The 11764-nt window shown below is 38.8% G+C and overlaps 1 pseudogene; it reads right to left on the reverse strand.

Annotated features, from left to right (window-relative positions):
- Positions 1 to 1263: 1263 nt before the first annotated feature.
- On the reverse strand, positions 1264 to 2710 carry LOC101720722 (zinc finger protein 394-like; annotated as a pseudogene).
- Between the last annotated feature and the right edge of the window lie 9054 nt (positions 2711 to 11764).

An 11764-nucleotide genomic window follows, 5' to 3' on the forward strand; every position in this document is an offset into this window, starting at 1 on the left:
TGTATGAGACAGGGAGACAGATGTAGCATAAAGGGAAGGAGGGATGGAGGGAAGAAGGGAGAGAAAGAGAAACAGAGACAGAGAGACAGAGAGAAAAAGAGTCAGAGAGAAAGAGGGAGAGAGGAGAGAGAGAGAGGAAAAAGGAAAGAGAAATGTAGACTTGTCATTTTGAAAGTAAAAAAAGTTTTTCCACAATATCTGAGAGAGTGGGTTCCATGTGTTTATGAGCACAAGAGAGAGAAAATGGTCAGAAATTTGCCAGATTCATAGAATGTTTCAGGAGGTTAATGTGTTGTGTGAAGAGATGGGGAGATGGAGTGAAATTTGGACCATTGCACTGATGGACTCAAATGTCTGGAAAGAATGTCTTTTTAAAAAAAGGTTTCTTCTGTACTTTAAGAAGGTGTAGTGATGGAGAAACATTGTCTTTTCTGGAAAGTTACCATGACACCTCAGAGACAGAATCACATGCCCCTTGATTTGCTCCTGCTGTGCTCATGTCCTGTTATTCTGTTTTCACCAAGATGTCATCTCTTTGGAGGCAGGGACCACATCTGAGGTAGTGTGCTCCCATGGCATGAAGGAGTGCTTGACATAGAGAAAGAGTTCAATTAAAGCTTATTGAGTAAAAGAACTATATACTAATCTATACTCTTGCTACTGTTTCCTTGTCATGCTTATATGGGGGTAGATGATGAAAAAGCATTATATTTTCAGGAGGTTTCTCAATGTATTGCATAGAACTATAAAAAGCAAAATTACTGATAACTACCTTATTAAGAATGTTTGTTAATTTTTTAAATTGACAAAACTTGTATATATCATGTGCAATTTTATTGTTTGAAATATTTATACATTAGAGAATAGATAAATTAAGCTGATTAACATGTGGTACTTCACCTACTTTTTTGTGATAAGTTAAAAATCTACTTTCAGGAATTTAAAAAATACAATACATTATTAACTATAGCATGAGGTTGTACAATAGTGTACAATGAATCTCTTTAATCTATTCCTCCTATTGACTGTAATTTTGTGTTATTTAACCAATATCAGCCAATCTCTACTATCTCCCTATCATTACAAACCCTGGTAACCATCATTATATTCTCTACTTTTATGAGTTTAAATTTTTGGAGTCCACATATGTGACATCACACAGTATTTGTCTTTCTGTGTCTGGCTTATTTCACTTAACATAATATTCTCCAGGTTCATCTATGCTCTCATGAGCAGCAGAATGTTCTTTTTTTCCCCCCAAAGTCATGGGCCTTTATTTTGATGGATCCTTTGGTGTCGGATAAGGTGTGTGCTCTGTCTAATACACTTCCCACATTCCAGACATTTATAAGGTTTTTCTCCAGGGTGAGTTTTCCAGTGTTTAATGAGAGTTGCACTCAGTCTGAAGCTTTTCCCACAGAAAGAACATCCATAAAGCTTCTCCCCAGTGTGGATTCTCTGGTGCTTAAAAATGTCTGAGCTCTGTTTGAAACTCTTCTCACACCCCTCACATTTATAGCTTTGTTCCACATTATGGAGTCTCTGAGGCTTAAAGAGGTTGGAATGTGAGGTCTCCACACATTCCTCACATTTACAGTATTCCTCTCCAGCATGGGTTCTCTGATGGTGATTTAGACGTGAGCTCTGTCTGAAGCATTCCCTGCACTGCAGACATGCATATGGCTTCTCACCCATGTGTGTCCTCTGGTGTTTAATGAGGGCAGCACTCTCACTGAAGCTTTTCCCACATTCTTGGCATTCATAGGGTTTCTCACCAGTGTGGACACTCTGATGCTTAAAGAGATCCAAACACTGTTTGAAACTGTCCTCACAATTATCATATTTATGAGGTCTTTCTTCACAGAACCGACCTTAGGTCTCAAAAAGGCCAGAGCAAGGGACACTGCCTCCAATGTCAACAAAGTTGTGAGTTTTTACTATGCGACATTTCACCTTATCTAAACTTAGTGGTTATTCCCATGTTCTTTACCATCAATGGGCCTAGACACAGCCTGGTTCTGCTGACCAAGGATAAAGCTGGAACTTCTGGCCCTGTTCCCAAATTCATTACTTTTAGAGACTTTTTCTGTGGAACCGTTCCTACTGAGATTTGAAATTCTGGTGAGTCCTTGCTCTTCAGAAGAATTTTCAAGTTTCAGTGACACGAAATTTGTTTGCTGCTTTTCTATTCTGTGCTTATGGGTATTGCCACACTCAGAAAACAGGGGCCCCTTTCCTTGGGACACTTCTTGTAGCCATGGCTGGGGCTTTACTTCTAAAATTTTTTGCTTTGGAACCAACTCTTTGTTCTCAGCTCTAGTTTCCAAAGTAGGCGGGACCATGCTCTGGTAATCCTGTGAACTCTCCCTGTGGAAGTCTCTCTGAGCTGCATCCAGACATCCCCACTCTTCCCAGGTTACAGGCACAGACTCTAAGGTCACCAACCCCTGGGATGAGGCCTGGGCTGGTGAGGGCTCCTCCCAGCTCTCTGGGCAGTGTCCCTGCACTCAGGCCTGCAGCAGTCTAGGAAGGATGCTCAGGAACTGCTCCAGCACTACCAGCTCCAGCATCTGCTCCTTGGAGTGCAGCTCAGGCTTCAGCCACCACCGACAGAGTTCCTTGAGCCAGCTCAGTGCATCCCCGGCCCAGCCACCTCGTTGTAGAACTGCCACGGAGAGCTTTTCCAAATCCGCACAGGCCCCGGGTGCATAGACTCCAGACCCCTGCGCAAGTCTTCTTCCACTTCCACCACCACAATTTCCTACATCAGGAGCTCGCAGCCATCTGCACTTTAGGCGGTCAGGATCTGGCATCTGTGGATTCCTCCAAGTCTAGGCTTTTGGTGAGAGGAGCTGAGGGGAACTGAGGAGCCGACCCCCCTGGCAGGCTCCCAGGGATGGACCGTGCCCCATAGCCACTGCCCCCAGGTGCACACCTTTCTGCAGGTATCCCTGCTGGAATCTCTCTTCTTCGGTTTTTAAAGACCAGATATATATGTATATATATATTTATTTAATCTATATACATAGTAATTTCTTTATCCATTAAGTATTTTCTTTATTTATTCATCTATTGGTGGGGCTAGGTTCATTCCATATTTTAATTATTGTAAATAATGCTGCAATAAACTTGGGAGTGCAGATATCTTTTTGACACATTGATTTAATTTCCTTTGAATATATGCCAAATACTAGGTTATTAGATCATGTAGTAGCTGTATTTTTAATTCTTTGAAGAACCTGCATACTGTTTTCCACAATTGGTGCACTAATTTGCATTGTCACCATCAGAGGTTCCCTTTTCTCTACATCCTTGCTAGAACTTGTATCTTTATACATCCAAGCAGGTATGGGTTGATTTATCATTGTGGTTTTGATTTGCATTTTCTTGATGATTAGTGATGTTGAAGAATTTTTCATATGCCTCTTGTCCATTGTATATCTTTTTTTAAAAAAATAATGTTTATTCAGTGGATTCAACATGGCTAAATGGAGGAGGAATCACATTGGACCTACTCAGAGAGAAATCAACTAAAAATACATAACTGAAAGAAAGGGAGGGACATACATCCTGAGGCCAAAATCAATCTGAAATAAGAAACTAATAGATCAAATAAAACATAGGCACAGGACTTCATAAAACAGCAGATCAGTCCACAAGGCTATCAGCAGTGCAGGCAGGGCCAAGTAAGAATTGTCATACTGGGAAGTCCTCAAGATTCTGATGGACTGAAAAAGTGCAGCTAACTCAAGTCCCACGTAGCAGATTTGGTAAAAACAGGCCTCTGGTCTCTTTGCCTTCCTCTATATAAGAGATGCTGTATCGTAGCAGCAAATATCACTGGCAAAGTGACCAGAAATAATCTGCTCCCTTCCCAAGGGGTGGACTGCTACCACCAGCCCCCTTTCTTTTTCTTTTTCTTTTTTCCTCTGCCTAGTGACCACAAAGTTAGGGACTCCAGCACAGTGGAGGTGGAAGAAGGAGTGGCTTGAGAGAGATGTGTGCACATGTGAGCACAGGATTTCAACAGCCCCAGGTTGGCACTTAACCCGCTGAAGAGGTTGAAGTGGAACCTGGCAGTCTTGGGCTGTATTCACAGCAGTGAGAGGAACCCCCACCCCCACCCCTGCCCTGTGACAAGTGGCCGGACAGGATAGAGAAGTGCCAGTGGGGGTGAAACAGAAGAGGCCAAGACCAAGTGGGGCCAACTGTACATGTGACTGGGCTGTCCCTGACTGAGCGTGCCATAGCAACCCACAGTAAGGATTAGGGGGATGGAGAGAGACATCCGAAAAGCTTCTAGCTGAAGACTGGCCCCAGCTTCCACAAGATCAACCCCATGTCCAGCACTAATTCTACTGCATACTTGGTGGGGGTACACAGCACAGTTTTGGGACACCTCCTGCCTTAGACACTACCACAGAACTGTGGATTCAAGAGGAATTTTACTTTTTATCTCTTTCTTTGTTGGTTTTGTTCCTTTTTTCTGTCTAGTTGTTTTTTCTTTTCTTCATTGTTTAGGTTATTAACCTTTATTTTTATCCGTTCTACTCATCTTCTTTCTCTTTCCTCAACCATCTCTTTTGATTTTATGATATTTTCATATGAGTGAAAACTGTCTCTTGTCTTTCTGGTTCACTCCAATAATCTTTTGCTTTATCCTTCATGCTTTCTCTCCTGCTCTTTTCTCCAGTTTTCCAAATTTTGGATGATCATCTACTGTCCTCCAGCCTTGCCCCAACTACATTTCCCTTCATTTGTCTCTCCATTTTGTCCACTATCCCTCTTAAAATTCTCCTCCAAAGGGTAAAATCACTCCAGTAAGAGGAAACTCATTCCATACAAGTTCCTAGTTTATGTTGGATTATGTTAGATAACTGTAGATCTTGCTCCTAGGGTTAAGGGTACTAAATTAATAGTTACCACAATTTGTCAATTTCTAGGCTGTACTTGATGCTATTGATATTGCTAATTATGCTACTTTAGCCAAGATGTCATACCTTTGTAATCAGTTTTTCTCCCTTGTATGACAACACTGGAATTGTTTGGAGCCATGACCATCACCATAGTCCAGTACCAAAGAACTGGGAGCTGATCCAAATAAATAGCAACTTCTGATCCTTAATAAATTGGGAAGGTAGGACATTGGGAGAGACACAAAGACCAAGAAATGCATACACCCAGAAGACATTTCTGAGGAACACACATTTCCTAGGGAAGACTTGACCCCAGTGATAAAGCTATCTAATACAAGAAATTTACAAGCATCAACACACCAAACAGAATAGAACAGAACAAAAAATAGAAAATAACAAGATGCAGAAGCAAAATGCAATTCTAGACCTCCAGCCTAACTAGAGCCCACTTCGTCCCAGGGGACAATGAGATAGAGGAAACTGGAAATCACCTACCTGAAATTTCAGAAATGATAACAGCAGAAATAAAAAAAAAAACAGTTGCATGAGGTTATAGAGAAAATAATCTCTCAGGTAAAATAGAGAAATGATCATAATGAAGGACATGCTCAATGAATCTAGAGTAGACAGGTAAAAAAAGAAAAGAGCTTAGAAAAAATGATGGAAACTGTGAATGCTCAATATAGAAAAGAAATGTAATCCATACAACAGATTCAAACAGTCATCTAGGAGATTAAAAATTCCATTGAAAATATATGCAATGGATTGAAAGAAGGCAAGGACAGAATTTCTTTCTAGAAGACAGGATTGCAGTTAAAGACCATGAAAAGAAATATATCTTCAAAATGGCAAGGGATATGAAAAATCAATCCAACAGCGGCAAGGTGATGCAAAGAAAAATAATATAAGATTGATTAGAATGAATGATAAAGCTGGAGATATTGCAAATGCCATAAAAAGTCTGTTAAGAGAAGTAATGATGGAAAACTTCCCAAACATGGAAAAAGAATTTGCACATGAATAAGTGAGCCATATAGAACTCAAATTAGCCATGACCAAAATAAATCTACATCAAAGTATATAATTACCAAGATCCCAGAAATTCAGTATAAGAACAAAATATTGCAAGCTGTTAGAAAAAAGAAACAAATCACCTATAAAAGAAAGCCAATCAGAATCATGACAGACTTCTCAACACAAACCCTTAAGGAGAGCTTGCAGTGAAGTATTTCAGGTTTTGAAAGAAAACAACCTCCAACCAAGATTGACATACCCTACAAAACTATCTTTTAAATTCAATAGAGAAATAAGATACTTCCATGACAAAGAACAACTGAAGAAATTCATGACCACTAAACCATCTCTACAAAATGCCTTGAAGATATTTTAGAAAGAGATAATGAAGACCACAATTCCAAGAACACCAACAGAAAGAAGCCACCAAGCAGGGAAAGCAATTAAACAGAGGGGAAAGATAGGAAAACAATAACAGGAAAATAATATGACAAGGATAAGTCAACACATTTCAGTTATAACCATTAAAGTAAATGGTCTCAACTCACCAATCAAAAGAACTAGATTGGCAGAATGCATCAAGAAATAAGATTCAACAATATGCTACATACAAGAAACTCATTTAACTCAAAAAGAAATTCACAGACTGAAAGTCAAAGGATGGAAAACAATACTCCATGTGACAGGAACACAGAAAAAACGCAGGAGTAGCCATTCTATTTGCAAACAAATTGAATTTTAAGCCAAAATTAAAATAGAAAACCATTTTGATATTCTGAGAGAAATGATGGTGTCTTTGACTTAGGTAGTAATGATGTTTTCAAAGAGTGAGAATAAAAAGAACTGAGTCTGATTATATGTGATGATGTGACAAATACATTTGAAGTTAATTTTATATTTTTTGATGAAAATAACTAGACAAGTTATGATAGTATGTGTTGTAGTCAGTGTTTGCAAGGGAAACAGGGTTAATGTAGGACACAGAAATTTATAGACTTAGCTGACAATATTTTCTTGTCAAATGTACAAGAGTGCAAGAAAGCTCTCTGTGCACTAGAGATCTGAAGAATCCAGCTGAGGGCCTGGATCCCATGGCAAAGTCCTATAGGAGTCTGTATCAGCAGGCTGAGGAGTCTGTGATGGAAGACTGGAGGATCTGTGCTGGAAGCCCAAGGGCTGGTGCTGGAGGCTACAGAGTCTGTGCAGGCAGGCTGGAGGGCCGGTGCTGGAAGCCAAAGCGTCTGTGCCAAAAGTCAGGAGAGGATGCTCAAAACAAAGGTGAAGACAACAATTCCTTTGAAGACAACAGCAACTATCCCTGGCCAAGGTAAGGACTGGAATCCTCTGAAGAGAAGAGAAGAAGCTTCTCTGAGGAAAATTACTATGAAATCTTCCCCTCCTGTTCTTCTTTTATACGGTTCTGACAATTCTCCTTAAATGAGTTTTCCCTCCCCAGAACCATGCTAACTCAATTCAGCTGGGCACTCCCACTCAAGTTGACCATTAATTAATTAACCATCACAGTACAGGAAATAAGACTAGACATAAGGGAAGAGAATCAGTTATGGACATAGTAAGTTTAGTTTTAGATATATATGGAGTATCTTAATATAGGAGTTCAATTGGAAATTGGACATATCAACACAGAAGAAAGATCTCATAAATACATGCAAGTACAATTCATAAGCATTTAGATAGAGGGCATAGGAGTGGTTAAAACATCTAAGGGAGAGAGTATAGCATGAGAAGTTAAGGATAACTTAAAGAAGTTCCTGAGTAATGCCAACATCAGTAAGAGATCAGTAAGTAGCTCTCAAGAGTGAATGAGAATAAAAAGAATGAAAGCTCCTTGGAGAAAATGCTGATCCTAAGTAGAAAGTTACAAGGAGCACCTGGAGTATTTTGGTCTGCTGTAAAGCAAGGACATGCTAAAACACACACACACACACACACACACACACACACACGCACTTTAAATGTGAGAATATGTTAAAGGTACACAGAAGCCGACTGAAAGAGCTCCCAATGGCCAGAGCTAGAAAAATTTGAGTAGTAAAACAAAGTAGTATTGGATTATAAGCTGAAGTATAAGTTATAGCTCCATGAGTCCACACTAATAAAAATGATTGAGTAAATACATAAATGGCAGAGAAAAAGCAATTCTCTTGTGCAGAAGAATTCCAAATAATTATTAATTCCAAGTAATTTATTCTGCCCTCAAAGATGCTGGACATAATGACCCATGCTATGAGTGTGGGCAATCTATAATGCTTTTTTTCCAAACATGGACTGGAAAACAGGGGAAAATGAATAATTTCATAGTGGGGAAATTTTACAAATACCACTTCAGCCAGGGATCAAGGTCAAAATCAAATGTGACAAGCCATGTTGATAGTATGTATGCTTGATATGACAGGATTGAGAATGGTACATTATCTCTTTGGTTTTCATCCCAAAATTCATAACTCCATTCTAGTTATGAGGAAAATCTCAAATAAATTGCAATATAGAGGTCTTCTGTAAAACATTTTTCAGTAGTCCTCAAAACTTTGAAGGCCATAAAAAATAAGAAATGTCTGAGAAACTGTCCCACTTTCAAGAAGCTTAAGGAGACATGATGATTAAATATTATGTGGTGTCATGCCTAGGATTCTGGAGCCAAAAAAGGCTATTAGGTGAAATCTTGGAAATCTGAGAGAAGTATGAATTTTAGGCAAAAATTATGTGCCAATATTTACTTATTAATCATAACAATGTGCCCTGATAATATTAGGTGAAACTGGGTATATGGTATACAGAAAATATCTGTATTATCTGTATTTTTTCTGTAATTTAAAAATTGTTCTAAAAAATAAAGATTATTTTCAAAAGGCTATCAAATGAAACCAAAGTGAATGAGAAAAAATAGAATCCAAATGGAAGCAAAATAGAATACAGTAAAACCTTAGATTGCTAGTAACTTGTTTTGTGAGTGTTCAAAAGATGAGTAAAGATTTCTAATAAATTTTAACTTGCTAAATGAAGAATGTCTTGCAATACGAGTAGTACATGATGCTGAACATCACAAGATCACAATTGAGCCAATGGTCCCCCCCACCGTGGGATTATGGAACCTGGTCTCCCACAGCAAGAAGTTATGGAGATCTTGTCTGGAGAGAAGGAAGAGAAAAAGATGGATAAATCCATCACTTCAAATGAGATCAGGGAGATGTGCAAAATGTGGGAAACAGAGCAAAATTTTGTAGAAAAGCACCACCAAAATAAGGCTCCAGCAGTGTGAGTGATGAATCTATTTAACAACAATGCAATGTCACATTTCCATGAAATTCTCAAAAGGAGGGAAATCACATATCGCTGGATAGGTTCCTTGCTAAAGTTGCACAAAAAGAAAAAGATTTCATTGAGCCAGTAGATAGCAGTGATTCCATTAGTGATAGCGAAAGTCATCCTACACAATAATCCTCTCTCATTTCCCTCACACCAGCCACAATGGTTTTCAAAGGTAAGTGTAAGTTAATTTGTTCATTTTTTAATATTTTGTATTTTATTTCTTATTTTGTATTATATTACAGTACTGTAACCATTTTTATATGAATATTTTTGGATTGTAGAACAAAGCATCTGAGTTTCCATTATTCTTTCTTTTTGTTTTGGTACCAGAGATCAAACTCAGGACCTTGTGAGGAGGCAGTGGAACCACTGAGCTAAATCCCCAGGTGCATTATTTCTTAAGGGGAGATTTGTTTTGACATACAAGTGCCTTGGATTACAAACATGTTTCCAGAACAAACTATGTTCACAAACCAAGGTTTTACAGTAGTCTTAAAAATTGCAAGGGATAAATTTTCTGCCTAAGACAATCAGCAAATAAGTTGGTAGAGATTTATTCTTTGGATTTAATAACATGAGGTCATCCATCCACTGAGCAAAAGCAGCTGCAGCGAGGAGTGGAAATGGAAGCCAGTTGGAGGAGGGTGAAGAGCAAGTATGTTTTGAAGGCAGAAGGCATTGTGTGGAGACATAGTTAAGAAGGATATGCAAAAATAAGAGGAGGGAATGTGGGAAGGCTGTGAAATTCAGGAAGGGCTTTTTCATTTAATGTAAACTCAGAGTGGATAGGAAGATTGCTGGTAAGAATCCAATAAAAGAAATATACTACAAATACAGGGCAGTGGGAGTTTAATCAGTGGAATGATGAAGGATGGGATGTGGTGCACACCTGAGTGAATCTTCCTTAGTGGTGGCAGTGAATGCCCTTCATTGAAAGAGAAGTCAGGGAGGGTGGTACAGAGAGGAATGTGAGTGGAGCTGGGTACTGTAGGTCACAGGAGTACCTGTCTATTATGGATTGAATTGTGACCCTCCAGAATGCTAACGTCCTAATTCCCATCACCCCTGAATGTGACTTTATTTGGTATAGGGTCTTTGGCAATGATGAAGCTAAAATGAGGCCATCAAAGTGACTATGTCCTTATGAAAAGGAGCGTTTAGACACAGAGCCATACACACAAAAAGGATATCACATGATGATGAAGGATGAGGTCAAGGTGATGTATCTGCCTTACAAGGAATTCCTGAGATGGCAGCAAACCACTAGCAACTAGGAGACCAGGATGGAACAGTCTTTTTCACAGTCCTCAGAGAGAAACAGCCCTTCAGAAACCTTGATCTCAGCCAACTAATACTTTGTTATAACAATCTAACAAATGAATACACTAATGGTTTTCATTTTCTGTGAAATATGAGGAATAACATCCTCCAAAAGTTAAAGCAATGGAGGTGGAATAAAATTGAGGGCTTAAAGAGACAGAAGGGAAATGTAAAAAATGCAGTTTTATGTTTCTTTGTTAAAATATTTAAATGTCTTTTTACTAATCCAAACTGCACTTTCTCCTAAGGATTGGTGGGATTTTGCTAAATTTAAAGTAATATTTCATATTGCTCTAATTAGCATTTATATCATACTGTAATAGTATAGTGTTCAAGAAAGTGTGTTAATTTTGTATCAGCTTGGTTGGGCTGTGGTACCCAGATATTTTATCAAACATCATTCTGGACATTTGTTTGACAGTGTTGGTTGGATGATATCAACTTTCAAGTTGGTAAACTTTGAGTAAATAGGTCATTCTTAATAACTTACTAAACTGTATGAGACTCATTCAGTCAGTTGAAGGCCTTAATAAGACACAGATGGAAGTCTGCAAGCAGACAGCCTTTAGGTTTGTACTACAATCCGCCCCCCTCCCCACTGGCAGAAGGTGACAGGAAGAGAGGCATGAATGGTATTTATTAACAGTGGGAGCCTCTACCCTTCTTCAAGAACACCTCCTGCCTCACCATCTGAATGGGGCCATTGGCACGTGTCCTGGTAGTCCTGGAATTCCCCGTGTAGATTGGTCCACACAAATGACCCCCTAAACCCATAAACACAAATGGCAAAACTTCAAAAAAACCCAAAAGGTTAAAAAAACCCAGTTTCTATGTCATGTAAAATTTTCTGGAGTTGACTGGAGAAATTTCCAGCCTGCCAGCTTACCAAGCCTCCTTGGTCATGTGAACTGCTTCCTTAAACACACACATACATGTGTACTTTTATCCTGTCAGTTCTATTTCTATGGAGAACCCTATCTAATACAACCAACAAGCATATGTTTCAATGTTTCCTATTTGTAAATGCAGTATTAGAGTTTTTAAAGAACATAGTTCATGTTTGATATAAAAATTCAAATAATTCAGAGAAGTAAAAGCAAAATAATAAAGATCACCCTGAAATCATGATCCTGTAATAATCACAGTGGTATTTTGATGAATATTTCTGAAAATCCCTCCATTCT

This window comes from Heterocephalus glaber, unplaced genomic scaffold, assembly GCF_053883595.1.
Source record: "Heterocephalus glaber isolate CG9 unplaced genomic scaffold, H.glaber_assembly_v1.0 deba00001457, whole genome shotgun sequence".
In the NCBI taxonomy this organism is placed as follows: Eukaryota; Metazoa; Chordata; class Mammalia; order Rodentia; family Bathyergidae; genus Heterocephalus; species Heterocephalus glaber.